General features: G+C 38.0%; 1 protein-coding gene across 4 annotated transcripts in view; it reads left to right on the top strand.

Moving 5' to 3' along the window:
- LOC150106232 (voltage-dependent calcium channel subunit alpha-2/delta-3-like) overlaps positions 1-13,878 on the top strand; it is a 2,133,114-nt gene that overhangs the window by 1,642,684 nt on the left and 476,552 nt on the right. The window lies entirely within an intron of this gene.

Raw genomic sequence — 13,878 nt, 5'->3', positions numbered from 1 at the left:
TGCTTAATTGCAAAAAGTCAAGACGTGTTGAATTAGGTATAAGAGATATGTGTGAACTGAAGGTGATTGTGGACAAGTACCTGAAATTTAGGACATTATGTCTTTCAAATTCATTACATGAATTTGAAAGACATAATGAATTATTCAGTGATAGGATTTTTCAGGTGTAAAAAAAAAAAAAAAAAAAAAAAAAAGAGGCTGTAGTTACACTATACAAAGCATTGATCAGACTGTATTTGGAGATGGTGTCTGTGCAGAAAACATTATTCCTCTGGAAATTTTTTAAATAATTCATATAAACAATTCATTACCTCTGGACTTAAAGTACCACAAAAAATTTCTGGCACTCAGCATTTTTTGTAAAAGACCTTGAGAACTCTTTTTAGTGTTGATCAGCCATGAAATTCTATGAAAGGTTCCATCTTCTAAAGTGGTTGCACAGCATGGAGATTGAAATTTCCTGTTCAGCTTCATGGAAAATGTGAAGCATTCATTAGTGCTCTATAGTTTTACAAGGGAGAGACATTTAGAGGATATACAACTAGAAAGCCTGCAATTAGTTTATTTTAAAAAGGGATATGGATGGCCATTTAGAAGTAACTACAACTAAAAAGTGTGCAGTTAGTTCTGTATTTTGTTAAAAGGGTGATATGGATTGCCTATTTGTCCCTACGCATATCCCATTGTAAAAAAAAAGTACAGAACTAATTGCATGTGAACCATAAAGCAAATTTTAATCACTGCATTGTGTCACACCACTTGAGCAGAGGAAGATGCTGTCTTTTATAGGATTTGCCTTCCATGGATATTGGCATAACCGATTTTGGTAACTGCAGTTGTGCAGTAGTGGTGTGTTAGAAATGAGTGAATACTGGCAGAGAAAGATGAGTAGTGTGATTTAGGATGAGGAAGACAAGCATCATATTGAAATAGATATATGAAGTGTAGTAGATTTGGAAGATGGTGAGGATTGGGTAGGTAATAATGTCAAGCAAAAGGCAATTGCTTAGAGAGAGAGAGAGAGAGAGAGAGAGAGAAAAAAAAGAAAGTGGAGCTTATGAAAATAAGTTCAGAAACATGAGAAGAAGACATTAGGAGGCTGGAAAGGCTAAGTGATGTTAAGTGAACATGAGTAGGAATAAGAGAGTTATGGAAATAATAGGAGAGAATATGAGAACCAGGGGAAGCGAGGGAGTGAGAGGAAGTCTCAATAGTGCAGAAGCTAGGAATGGAGGAATAAGAGAAATCCAGGTAAGTGGGAGTGCAAGGAGAAAGGGAAAGTGTCAGAGGAGGCAGAGTGAGGGATACAAATGAACAAGGAATGAATGGAGCAATGAGAGGTGTGATATATGAAGATTTAGTGCTTTGGGGGAGTGAAAAATAGAATGCTGGAGGAACAATAAAAAGCGTGACTATGGCAATTAAATAAGGTGAAAGTGTGGATGATAGTAATGGAGGACACAAATGACCTGAGAAGTAGTGTGATTTGGGTGTCAAGAGATCAGAGGTTAATGCTTGAGGTTGTACAGCAGAAGAGTGTGGGAGAGAAAATATTGAGAATGTTACCTAGATGTGATAATACAGAATTGAGGATTGGAGCATCAATAATGAATTGCATGATAGCAAGAATGTGTCAAAAGAGAGGCTGGATTATGTACACATATACACATGTAGACCACCAAATTAGAAACTATTTTTGTGTGTGTGTGTGTGTGTGTGTGATCAATACTTTAATGATTACTGACTATCAGTAATTATATAGTTGCCTAGAGCACATGGTGATGCATGTCACCAAGTATTTTTCATCTACACTGTGTAAGTGGCATTTACGTACATCTGCATCATCATGATAGTTTATTTACAATTTGCATGTAAATAGGGAAACGAACTAAATACATAGGAATAAGAAAAAGTTAATTATTATATGTAGATTTCCAGGCTTCTCTAGTTGAGTTATTTCTCATGGAGGGAGAGAGAGAGAGAGTATCTGTGCTGATAAGGTGGTTAATATACTGCCAGAATTGTTTAGTTGGTCGTCCTCTCTGTCTTTGCCCATTTGAAGGAAAATATAAAACTACGGTGTCAAACTATAGAGAAGGAGGATATTTCAGTTGATGTCCAAGCCAATCAAGTTGACGTTTGCATTGGGTTTCAATCAAGGGTTTTTGGTTTATTCTTCTAAAATAGTGGATTTACAAATATGATCCTTCCAGGAGTGACTGAGTAACAGTCTTAAGCAGGTTATTAAAGCTATTAATGGTTTTTATTGCTTTTTTGGGGGTGGAAACATTCCATGTTTCTTCACCCCGAGAGGTTACTTTTTCTCTCTCTCTCTCTCTCTCTATGTTCACTGGGCATCTACAGATGCCGTATGGTCATTCCAATGCTCGGTGATGTGCCACACCAGGCCTCGCCATGTAGTCCTCTTGTTTGCTTTTCTGGTGGCCTCAACTCTCTGAAGATCAGTCACTCCACACACATACCATCCATCCATCCATCCATCTCCGAGCATTGATGCATCATTGTAAGCACTACGATTACATCTCTTCTGTAACACCACATCTCAAAAGCAGATATCCATTTCTTATCTGATTTCTTTAGGTTTCAAGTTGGAAAAACAACTGCATCCAAAATCCTCAACTTTTTTCCCATGGAGATAGATCCTTCCAGATTTTAGGCAGGTTTCTGACTGTTGTTTTAGCCATTCCTAACCTTTTTCTGATGTCTTCTGAACAGCAATTCTTTACATTAATAATGGATCCCAGGTACTCAAACTTGCTGACTTTCTCCATTAAGGTACACTTGTTTCTCAAGAGCTTCTCTGTTTGTATTTCCTTTGAGAACCATAATCTTTGTCTTGCTAGGATTGAGTTGAAGTCCTCTGTTATTACTGATTTTGTTAACTTTGTCAAGAATTAGTCCTAGGTCTTCCATGTCATTACAAAGGAGTACTGTATCATCAGCATACCCCAGATTACTGATCAATCTGCCAATGCTTTACACATGATATCCTCCGCATATATATAAATAAGTGAGGAGAAAGTAAACATCCTTGCCTAACTCCTTTTCCAACTTGAAGCCAGTCAGTCAATCCAACCTGTTCTTACTGTAGCTTCTTGCTCCTTATACAAGTTGGCTATCAATGTGGTAGAGTGTTGAGGAAAACCCATTCTTTTCATTACTTCCCACAGTTTCACATGCTCAACACAGTCAAAAGCTTTAGAGTAGTCTAAGAAACACATTACCAGAGGGAGTCTGAATTCTTTATATTTTTCTGTGATCTGTCTAAGGCAAAAGATCTGATCTCTGGTGCCCTTACCTTTCCTAAAACCTGCTTGTTCCTCGGGCATCTCTGCCTCAACTTTAGCCTCAATCCTATTTAGCATGATCTTCAATAAAATTTTGTTTATATGAGATATTAAACTAATAGTTCTATAATTATTGCATGCCTTCATATCACCTTTCTTATGTAGTGGTATGAAAACTGACTTCTTCCAGTCTCTTCTTCTTCTTAGATTCCTGTATTGAATGAGAGCTTTATATTTTCTTAATATTATGTCACTTACAGTATTGTTTATATTTGGCCTAAGTATTGGAAGTCTTCCACTTTTTCTAATAGTTGCTTGTCTTCTGTAATGAGAGAATCTTGTACTATATTTGTGAAGATTTTAGTTTTCATATGAGTTAATTGTCAATATAAATATTTTTGCAGCTTGGCATAGTTTGTGAGAGTGTTGTTGTGCCTTGGATAATGATGAATCCATTAATACTATATCGTCTGCATAGCTGAGGTCACTGAGACAGAGTTGTTTATCATTGGTTGTTAGCATCGTACCGAATTCATCCTCAGCCATCCTGAAAATATAGTCTAGGGCTATTATAAAGCTTCTGACTGTGTTGAGCATGTAGAACTCCTGTCCTTATAGGAAATTTTTCTCTCATTTCTCTATTGACAGGAACATGTGCATGAAAATCTTGATAAGGTGCTGGTTGCTTCAATAATTTTGTTGGGAATATCATAATGATAAAGAATACTAAACATGTTAATTCTACTAATGGAATCAAAAGCCTTTGTGAAGTCCATGAAATTGAGGATAAGAGGAATATTCTTGTCTTTGGAACCTTGCAGTAATCTTCTGACACTGTGAATGTGTTCTACTGTGCTTCTGTTCTTTAGGAATAGTTCTTGATTTTTCCTTAATAGTGGGGAAATACAAGATTCTATACGATTATATGATTAAGAATCATTTTACTGTAATTTTTGAGAGGTACAGGTAATAGAGTTATTCCATGGTAGTTTTCTAGTTTTCCAGTTTATTTAGATTTTCTTTTTTTTTTTTTTTTTTTGGTATCGGAATAATTATATCTTCTTTCCATTGGAGAGGTATTTCCTCTGTTCTGGGGGCATTATTGCATATATTGAGGAAAATATTCTGTAGTTTAATGCCACCTTGGAGTATGCCATCCCATATTGATGGAATCACAGTTGGAGTGTGGCTTCAACTGTGATTCCATCAGTCCCTGCTGCTTTACCTGTGTTTTGCTTACTGAGTGTTGGTTTAAGTTTCTTAAGAGTGAAGTTGTTGCAATTTATAGGTATTTCTTCACTTATTTTGATTCTGGGCACTGAAGTCTGTGAAGTGTTTTAATGTTAAGTAAACTGTTAAAGTAGTTTTTCCATTCTGATAATTCTTTATCTTTATCTTTAATTCTTAATTTTTTCGGTTTCCTTTCTTTGTTATTAAGATGTTTCAAAATCTGAAAAGCTTCTTTGGTCTTATGGTTTCTATAAAAATCCTCCAAAGTTTGACATATGTTTTGTATGTGGGATTCTTTTTCACTTTTTAGGGACTCATATACTTGGTTATTTATTATCTCAAAGTTTTATTTTATCTGTTCACTGTTGGGTTGTCTTTCTTTGCTTGAGGATATTTCTGTGATTAATCAGTTTTATGGAATTCTGTGACACCCTGTTTTCTGCTGGTTTAGGGATATATTTATCCAGTGCTTCTGTTGCAGCTTCTTTGATTAGATTATTGAAGTTATTATTATTTTCAGTGTTATTACTTGTAAGCACTAGGTTTTTTTAGTCATTTTCAAATGGCTTCTTTATATTTATTTTGGATTGAGGGATCTTCTAAACTGTTCTATTTTATATTTCTTGTTGCTGTTTTCTTTAAGTCGATAGCTGTTAGCTGAACCTTGATGTGAGCACTAATGATTCTGTGATCAGAGTTAAGAAAGAGGCTGTTGTAGGCTATACAGTTCTGTGTTGATCTAACCCATTTACCATTTATAAGTATCTGATCGAGTTAGGATTTTGATCCATTTCGGTGCTCTCTTGTCCATTTTCTGTTTGCACAGTAAGAAAATGTGGTGTGGAGAATGGTATAGTTGTGGTCATTGCAAAGTTCTGAAAGCAGATATCCATTGTGATTTTTTTTGTGGTGATATAATACAATGTGGAGAAACATCTGCATAAAATTATATAAGCAAAGTGGAATCCATTTTTCTTATATAATTTTGCATTGCTGAACTGAAGCCTTTTGGCTCTTTATTTTAGTAATTACTTTTATGCACCTACCGAGAGTTTGCTTACGAAAAATACATTTCTCTGACATTTCAAGTTCCTTAGTACTGAACAAGAGTTTTTGCTCTCTTAAGGTTTCTGCCTATTCTCTGAAGAGAACCAATCAGTTCAAAACACCTGTCAGATCATGTTTGAAACCTTATCAAAATGGACTAATAAAAGGTGAATATATAGACACTTGGGCGACACCTATGTCTTTTAAGTAGTCTGCACTAAGACAACTTGTGAATGCTGGAGAGTATATTCCTGTAAGCTCTCTGGTCAACTTACCTTATGAAACTTTCACAGTTTCTACATTCGGCTTTGAAATAACTCTGGATTTAATATCCACTTTGCTTATATAATCTGCATAAAAAGTTTCTAATTCAGTGGCCAGTGTGTGTAGATGCCTAGCGTGCATTTGAATGAGGAAGGATATAGATATTTCGAGAAAATATTGTTCACTCTGCAAGTAAAATTGTTAATACAGGGAAACCAGAGTTGTCAGTGTGGATGGTAGCAGGAATGACCTGTTGTGGAAATAGTCACGTGGGAGATGAAGGAACATAAAATGGAGTCTACAAATAATAATAATAGGTATACACCCTCTGTCCAAAACGAAACCGAACTTTTGATAGAAAATAAAACACATGCCAATTATAATTATTCAAATCATTTATTTCAATCAATATATTCTCCCTCAGCTTCGATAAAGCATTTGGCATGATCAGTTAATTCGTTAAATGAGTTTTTTATATCTGTTTTGGGATATTGTTGAGGGTCGTGGTTACTGCCGCTTGAATCACTTTCCTTTAATCGACAAATGAAGTCGGGGGGGGGGAGAGAGAAAGAAGTCACTGGGTGCTAAATCAGGTGAATACAGTGAGGGATCCAACACACAAACTTGGTTTTTGCTCAAAAACTGTCTGACAATGTTCAAACGATGAGATGGTGCATTATCGTGCAAAAGTGACCAGCTGCCTGTATCACGATATACATGCCGTACGCGATGAATTCTCGCTATCAATTGCTTAAAAATTCGAGATAAAATGTACCAATGACCGTTTGCCCAGGCAGAATGAATTCTTTGTGGATAATGCCCTTGGAATCATAGAAACAAATCATCATTGTCTTTACTTTGGACTTCTCCAAGCGACTTTTTTTTGGATGCCCCTCATCTGGTGGTCTCTACGCAGCACTCTGGCACTTTGTTTCAGGCTCATACTCAAAACACCAAGTTTCGTCACCCGTAATAATCATTTCAAGGAAGTTTGAGACCATACTAGTGGTTTTAATGAGGTCTTTGCAGTGTTAAATTCAATACTTTTTTTGGTCGTCAGTCAACTTGGGGGGAACAAATCGCAAATTCAATTTACGAAGGCCCAAACTCTCAGTCAAAATGTTGTGGACAGTTGATTTTGGAATCCCAATTCATCTTCAGTCAATCTCATGGATGATTTCGGGTTTTCTTTCATGAAATTATGCACTTTTTTGGATGTTAACTTCGTTCAGTCCAGTTTTTGGAAGGCCTGGTTTTTGTCCTCCTCAAGCATCTCATGATCATTTTAAAATTGCTTAAACCACTCGAGAACTTCAGTATGGGATAAGCAACCATCTCCGTATGCTTTTTGAAGCATTTGATGCATTTTGGTAAAACTTTTACCAAGTTTAACACAAAAGTCAATCGCAGCTGTCTGCTTAAAACTCCTTTTCCGATTGTTCATCAAAACACACTGTCACTCTTGGCACTATAACTCGCCTTCTAATAAAATAAATTATTATTATTATAATTATTATTATTCAGGCCTCCACGGAGTCAAAAGACTCATCGTGGGAGATCCTTCCTAAGAAACACAAAGTCTATCAATACTCATCGTTGGGAGCTCCCCCCCCCCCCCCCCCCCCCCCCAAGAAACACTAAGTCTATCATATCACTCCTTGAACTCATTGACCGTTCTCGCTCTCACCACTCCATCAGGCAATGCATTCCATGGTTCAACCACCCTCCACGCAAAGAAACCACTCCTCACTCACAGTTTCCTTTCGTAACTTCCAGGGATGGCCTCTTGTCATCACTCCTTCCCGCTGTTCAACCAAGCAAAAGAACTCCCCAGTGTGAACCCTGTAACCACTTCTCAACAATTTAAAAGTCTCAATCATATCACCTCTCCTTCTATCCATCAAACTCTGCAGTCCCATTCCCTTAGCCGATCCTCATAACTATCATTGTACAGTCCCGACGTCATCTTTGTTATCCGCCTTTGTACCCTTTCTACAGTTAATTTATCCCCTTCAAATCCTGGGGACCAAACCTGCTAACAATAGTCCAAGTGTAGTCTGATCAAGGTCTTATACAACGGAATGATAACTGTTTTATCTCTGCAGATCAGTGTCCTTCCCATTATTGCAGGAATCCTCTGTGTTACCTTCGCCACCTTTGCAATATGTCCCCTAAATTTCAGGTTTCTATCAATCATCAACCCCAGATCTATTGTCTCCCCTACTTCCTCCAGTATAACTCCTCCCATAGAGTATTTAGGAAACAATCAATGTTTCCCAAACCTCAAGACCTTACATTTTGCTGCATTAAACCAACATCCCCATTCATTTGCCCATCTATCTAGCTTATTCAAATTCTCTTGCAAGGCTGCTGCATCTGCACTATTACTAATAATCCTTCCCAGCTTTCCATCATCTGCAAATAACTGAATATCCCGTTGCAATCCACTGACAATGTCATTGATATAAAGGTTAAACAATATAGGTCCCAGTACTGAGCTTTGTGGGACCCCACTTGTAACCCTCTGCCTTATTGAAACTGCCCCACCATACACAACTCTGTGATACCTATCGGACAGCCAATCCTGAATCCAGTTGACCAATCTGACATCCAGACCCATGCTGCAACTTAAATATCAGCTTATCATGTGGCACCCTGTCAAATGCATTCGCTAAGTCTAAGAAAATGGCAGTATATGCCTTTCCCTCATCTAATGCTCTTGTAACTTTATCATAAAAGGCTAGCATATTGCTAAAACAAGAGTGCCCCTTCACAAATCCATGTTGACTCTCACAAATAACATTATCCTCATCTGCCCAATGCTGCATACGGTCCTTTACTACTTTCTCTAAGATCTTACTAACTACTGATGACACACAAAATATCATAAACAGTTTACACAACACTAATTACACAACACTTGAGGCTGTATGGAAGAAGACAGAGAGAGGAAAAATAGTGAGCGTGTTGCCTAGGTATGATAATGATGAGCTGAGCAGAAGAGCAGTGATATTGAATGGCATAATAGCGAGAATGTGTGACAAGAGAGGACTGGTATATGTGGATGCTTGGAGTGCGTTTGAGGAAAGAGAGGAATTGTATGCGAGAGACCGCTTACATTTGAATGAGGAAGGACGTAGGCATCTGGAGAGATTGCTGTTCTGAATGAATCAGTGTATCCCAGGGAGGATGATAGCAGGGGTGGCCTCTTGTGGGAATGGATACTTGGGAGAAGGCAGATGATGTCAGGTAACACTGAGCCCAGTGGAGTCTAGAAGGGATAATGCTGAGTATAGAAACAATGGCATTTATATGCTTTATACTAATGGCAGGAGTATACGTAATAAGGGAGAGGAATTGCTGGTGCAGATAGCATCAGCCTAGCCAAAAATTATTGGGATCACTGAGACGTGGTTGACAGAAGGGGATATAATAACAGGAATAGAAGTCACTGGGTATAGCATTTTTCGTCAGGATAGGTGGGGAAAGCGTGGTGGTGGGGTACTGTTTATGATAAGTGATGACCTATGTTCTCTAAGAGTGGAGGCTTTGGAAGGAAGTGAGACAAATGATTTTGAGAGCATATGGCGTGAGGTAGAGGTAGGCAAGACAGGATATTTAGTGGGGTGTTGCTACAGACCCAGGAGCACAGAGGATGGGGACCAGGAGATGTTTAGACAGCTAAGTTTGGCAAGTGCAAGAAGAATGATTGTTATGGGAGATTTTAACTACAGTATATATAAATTGGAGAGAAGAAGATGCATGTAGCAATAGGGGAATGGAATTTCTAGAATTCTTGAGGAACAAATGTCTTAGGCAACATGTAACAGAGGAAACAAGAGGTTCAAGAGTTTTGGATTTGGTTATAGCACACAAAGAGTTGATAATAACTGAGATGACATCTCTCCCACCAGTTGGAGAGAGCGACCATATGGTTTTCACTTGGAAAAATGAATAGACATGCAGGCGTATCAAAGAGACGGGAACTTATGAGGAATTATAATGCAGGTGATTATAATATTCTTAGACGTCAACTTTGGGAAGTTTCATGGAAGGAGGAATTGGAAGGCCGGGGATATCATTAGTGCGTGGGAAATTGGGAAAGAATATTTGTTAGCATCAATGGTAAGTTGTATACCACGAGTGAAGAAGAGGACACAATTTGGATTAAAGTGGATGACAAACAATATTAAACAGGAATTGCATGCGAAAAAGAGGCTATGGAAGAGATGTAAGGAGACAAGTGAAGAGAAGATGCATGAAGAATATAAGACACAGGCCAGAAGAGTGACTAGTGTGGTAAGGAAAGCAAAACTGGAATATGAGAATAGATTGGCCCTAAGATCCAAAGAAAATCCTAGGGAATTTTTTAGCTATGTGGCCAGTAGGAGGAGAAATGACTGTGGAAGAATGATATTGTGGGATAAAAATGGGAATAGAGAGACTGATGCAAAGGAAATAGTGGAATTGTTCAATGAACACTTTATTGGAGTATTTCATCCTAGAGGAGTCAGTTTTAATGCTAGAGGGATAGGGCTGGTTCGAGGTTTAGAGGTACAGGAGGAGAGTGTGTTTCAGATACTGAGTACTCTGGATGTCAGTAAAGCTTTGGGACTGGATGGTATTTCACCACGAGTTTTGAGAGAATGTGCTAGGGAACTGGCTTTTCAATGAAAGTCTGGCTTCGGCAAAGGTGCCCATGGAATGGAAGGAAGGTAAGATAGTGCCATTGCATAAGGGTGGTAACAGACTGGAAGTGTCTAATTATAGGCTAGTCTGTGTGTCATCAATAGTTGTTAAGATCTTGGAGAAAGTAGTGAGGGACTGTATACAGCATTGGGCAGATGAGGGTAATGTTATCTGTGAGAATCAACATGAATTTGTGAAGGGGCACTCTTGTTTTAGCAATATGCTAGCCTTTTATAATAAAGTTACAAGAACATTAGATGAGGGAAAGGCATATACTGCAATTTTCTTAGACTTAGCAAAGGCATTTAAGAGGGTGCCACATGATAAGCTGATATTTAAGTTGCAGCTCATGGGTCTGGATGTCAGATTGGTCAACTGGATTCAGGATTGGCTGTCTGATAGGTATCAGAGAGTTGTGTATGGTGGAGCAGTTTCAAGGAGACAGAAGGTTACAAGTGGGGTCCCACAGGGCTCAGTACTAGGACCTATATTGTTTAACCTTTATATCAATGACATTGCAAGGGGATATTCAGCAAGAGGATTTGAATAAGCTAGATAGATGGGCAAATGAATGGGGATTCCAGTTTAATGCAGCAAAATGTAAGGTCTTGAGGTTTGGGAAACATCGATGGGATGCTGCATACGCTATGGGAGGAGTTATACTGTAGGAAGTAGGGGAGACTAGAGATCTGGGATTGATGATTGATAGAAACCTGAAGTTTAGGGGACATATTGCAAAGGTGGTGAAGGTAACACAGAGGATTGCTGCAATTATGAGAAGGACACTGACCTGCAGAGATAAGAGGGTTATCATTCCGTTGTATAAGTCTCTGATCAGACCACACTTGGATTATTGTTCTCAGATTTGGTCACCAGGATTTAAAGGGGATAAATTAATTGTGGAAAAGATACAAAGACAGATGACAAAGATGGTCTCAGGACTGTACAAGGATAGTTATGAGGATCGGCTGAGGGAATGTGGACTGTAGAGTTTGATGGATAGAAGAAGGAGAGGTGATATGATTGAGACTTTTAAATTGTTGAGGGGTGGTTACAGGGTTGACATTGGGGAGTTCTTTCGCTTGATTGAACAGCGGGAAGGAGTGATGACAGGAGGCCATCCCTGGAAGTTACGAAAGGAAACTGTGAGCAAGAGGGTGAGGAGTGGTTTCTTTGCATGGAGGGTGGTTGAACTATGGAATGCATTGCCTGATGGAGTGGTGAGAGCGAGAATGGTCAATGAGTTTAAGGAGTGGTATGATACTCATCGAGGGGGGGGGACCTCCCCTCGATGAGTCTTGACAGACTTTATGTTCTTAGGAAGGACCTCCCACGATAAGTCTTTTGACTCCATGGAGGACTGAATAATAATAATAATAATAATAATAATAAAATAATAATAATAATGAAGGTAGCCGCTATCGACAACAAAATGGTACAACAGGTGGTCCCACTAGTTTCTTCTATTTTCGAAAAGTTCAATTTCTTTTCGTACAGAAGGTGTAGACCTCCTGACAATATATTGATTCTTCTGTATATAGATGCCAGGATATCATTAATGCAGTATATGAACTAGTAGCATTCATGGTTCTACCTGTCCAAAGATTATTGGGATCAGTGAAATATGGTTGATTGAGGAAGACATACAGAGAGAAATAGAAGTAGAATGATGCATATATTGGCAGCAGGCAGGGCAAATGCAGTGGTGGAGTATTACTTGTGATAATGAGCTATGTCCTCTCAGAGTGGAGGATTTGGATGTAAGTGACACTAATGGTTTTGAGAGCATATAGTATCAGTGGGCAGAACAGAATATTTAGTGAGATGTTTGACATAAGCCTAGAAACACAAAGGGTGAAGAGCAAGTAAAATTTTGTTTATTAGACACATGCATTCACAAAAATACAATAATTTTATTACTGCAGATATTTTGACCACAAACTAACTGGACATCGTCATCATATCAGCAAAATCAAAAGGTGTATGTCTGATAAACTTTATTATGCCATAAGTGTCATTAAAAACTCAGGTGATGTTTAGGCAGCTGAGTTTGGCAAGTTCAGAATGAGTGATTATTATGTAGAGATTTCAACTACATCACTATAAATTGGGAAGAAGAAACAGCATGTCCTGGTTAGTGAATAGAATTTCTGGAATTCTTTACTGAAAAATGTTTTAGGAAACATGTAGTAGAAGGAATACATAATTCAAGAATTTCAAGTTTGGGATTTAGTCATAGCATCAGAGGATCTGATTGTAACTTGAATGTCTTTTGTAGTGTTGATTTTGGAATAAATAGACATGCAGAAGTATTAATCAGAAAAGAATTTATGTGGAATTATAAGGTAGGTGATTTCTAATATCAGTATAGTTCTTCAGTTTCCCATGCACTTGGAACTAGTACATGGAAACTAGTGAAAAATATTTATTAATAGCAGTGGCAAGTTGACCTTGAGTAAAAAGAGAACATGATTTTATGTAAAATGGATGACTAATGATATCAAACAGGAAATGCAAATGAAAAGAGGTTGTGGAAAAAATATAAGGATAGGAGAGGAGAGCAGATTGCCTGAACAATATAAGACTCAGGCTGAGAAAGTGTCTAGCATTGTAAGCAATGCAAAACATGACTATGAGAAGAAATTAGCTCTCTGAGATCCAAGGAAATTCTGTATGTGGCCAATAGGAAGATTGTGGAAGAATGCCATTGTTGGATGAAAATGGGAATATGGTGACTAATGCAGAATATGCAGCGGAGTTGTTTGATGATCACTTTATTGAGATATTTCATCTTTGCAAAGGTTTTATTAATGAAAAAAAATTTATTAAATCATGAACCTTCCATATAGGAATATGGAAGGATCATGTTCAGAAGCGAAAGAGGGGAGTGTGTTACAAACACTAAGTTCTGTAATTGTCAATAATGCAATGGGACTGGATGAGATTTTGTCACATGTTTTAAGAGAATGTGCTAAGAAACTGACAGCTCCATCGACTTCACTTTTCAAGGAGAGTCTGCCTTTGGGTAAGGTGCCCAAGGAATTCAAGGAGGGTAAGATAGCACCATTCTGTAAGTATTTCTTCTGTAGTTGTTAAGATTTTGGAGAAATTATTGAGAGGTCATACTTACCATGAAAGTACCTAATGTTATCTGTGAGTTTATTAAGGAGTGCTCTTGTTTTAGTAATCTGATTTTTTTTTATGTTGACCCCACACACGAATAGTCACAATGCCTATAACACTATACTGCCATGTGTGGGCAAGTGATTAAGGAAAATGTGCAGCCCAGCCTGTTGATATGTTTCTTAAAGAGTGGGAGTTGTACTCAGTGGGAAAAACA

Source organism: Typopeltis vanoorti, chromosome 5, assembly GCF_054136105.1.
Source record: "Typopeltis vanoorti isolate ZY-2024b chromosome 5, IOZ_Tvanoo_1.0, whole genome shotgun sequence".
Classification (NCBI taxonomy): domain Eukaryota; kingdom Metazoa; phylum Arthropoda; class Arachnida; order Uropygi; family Thelyphonidae; genus Typopeltis; species Typopeltis vanoorti.
The sequence above is the reverse complement of the archived record's forward strand: the minus strand, read 5'-3'. Positions and strand labels throughout refer to the sequence as shown.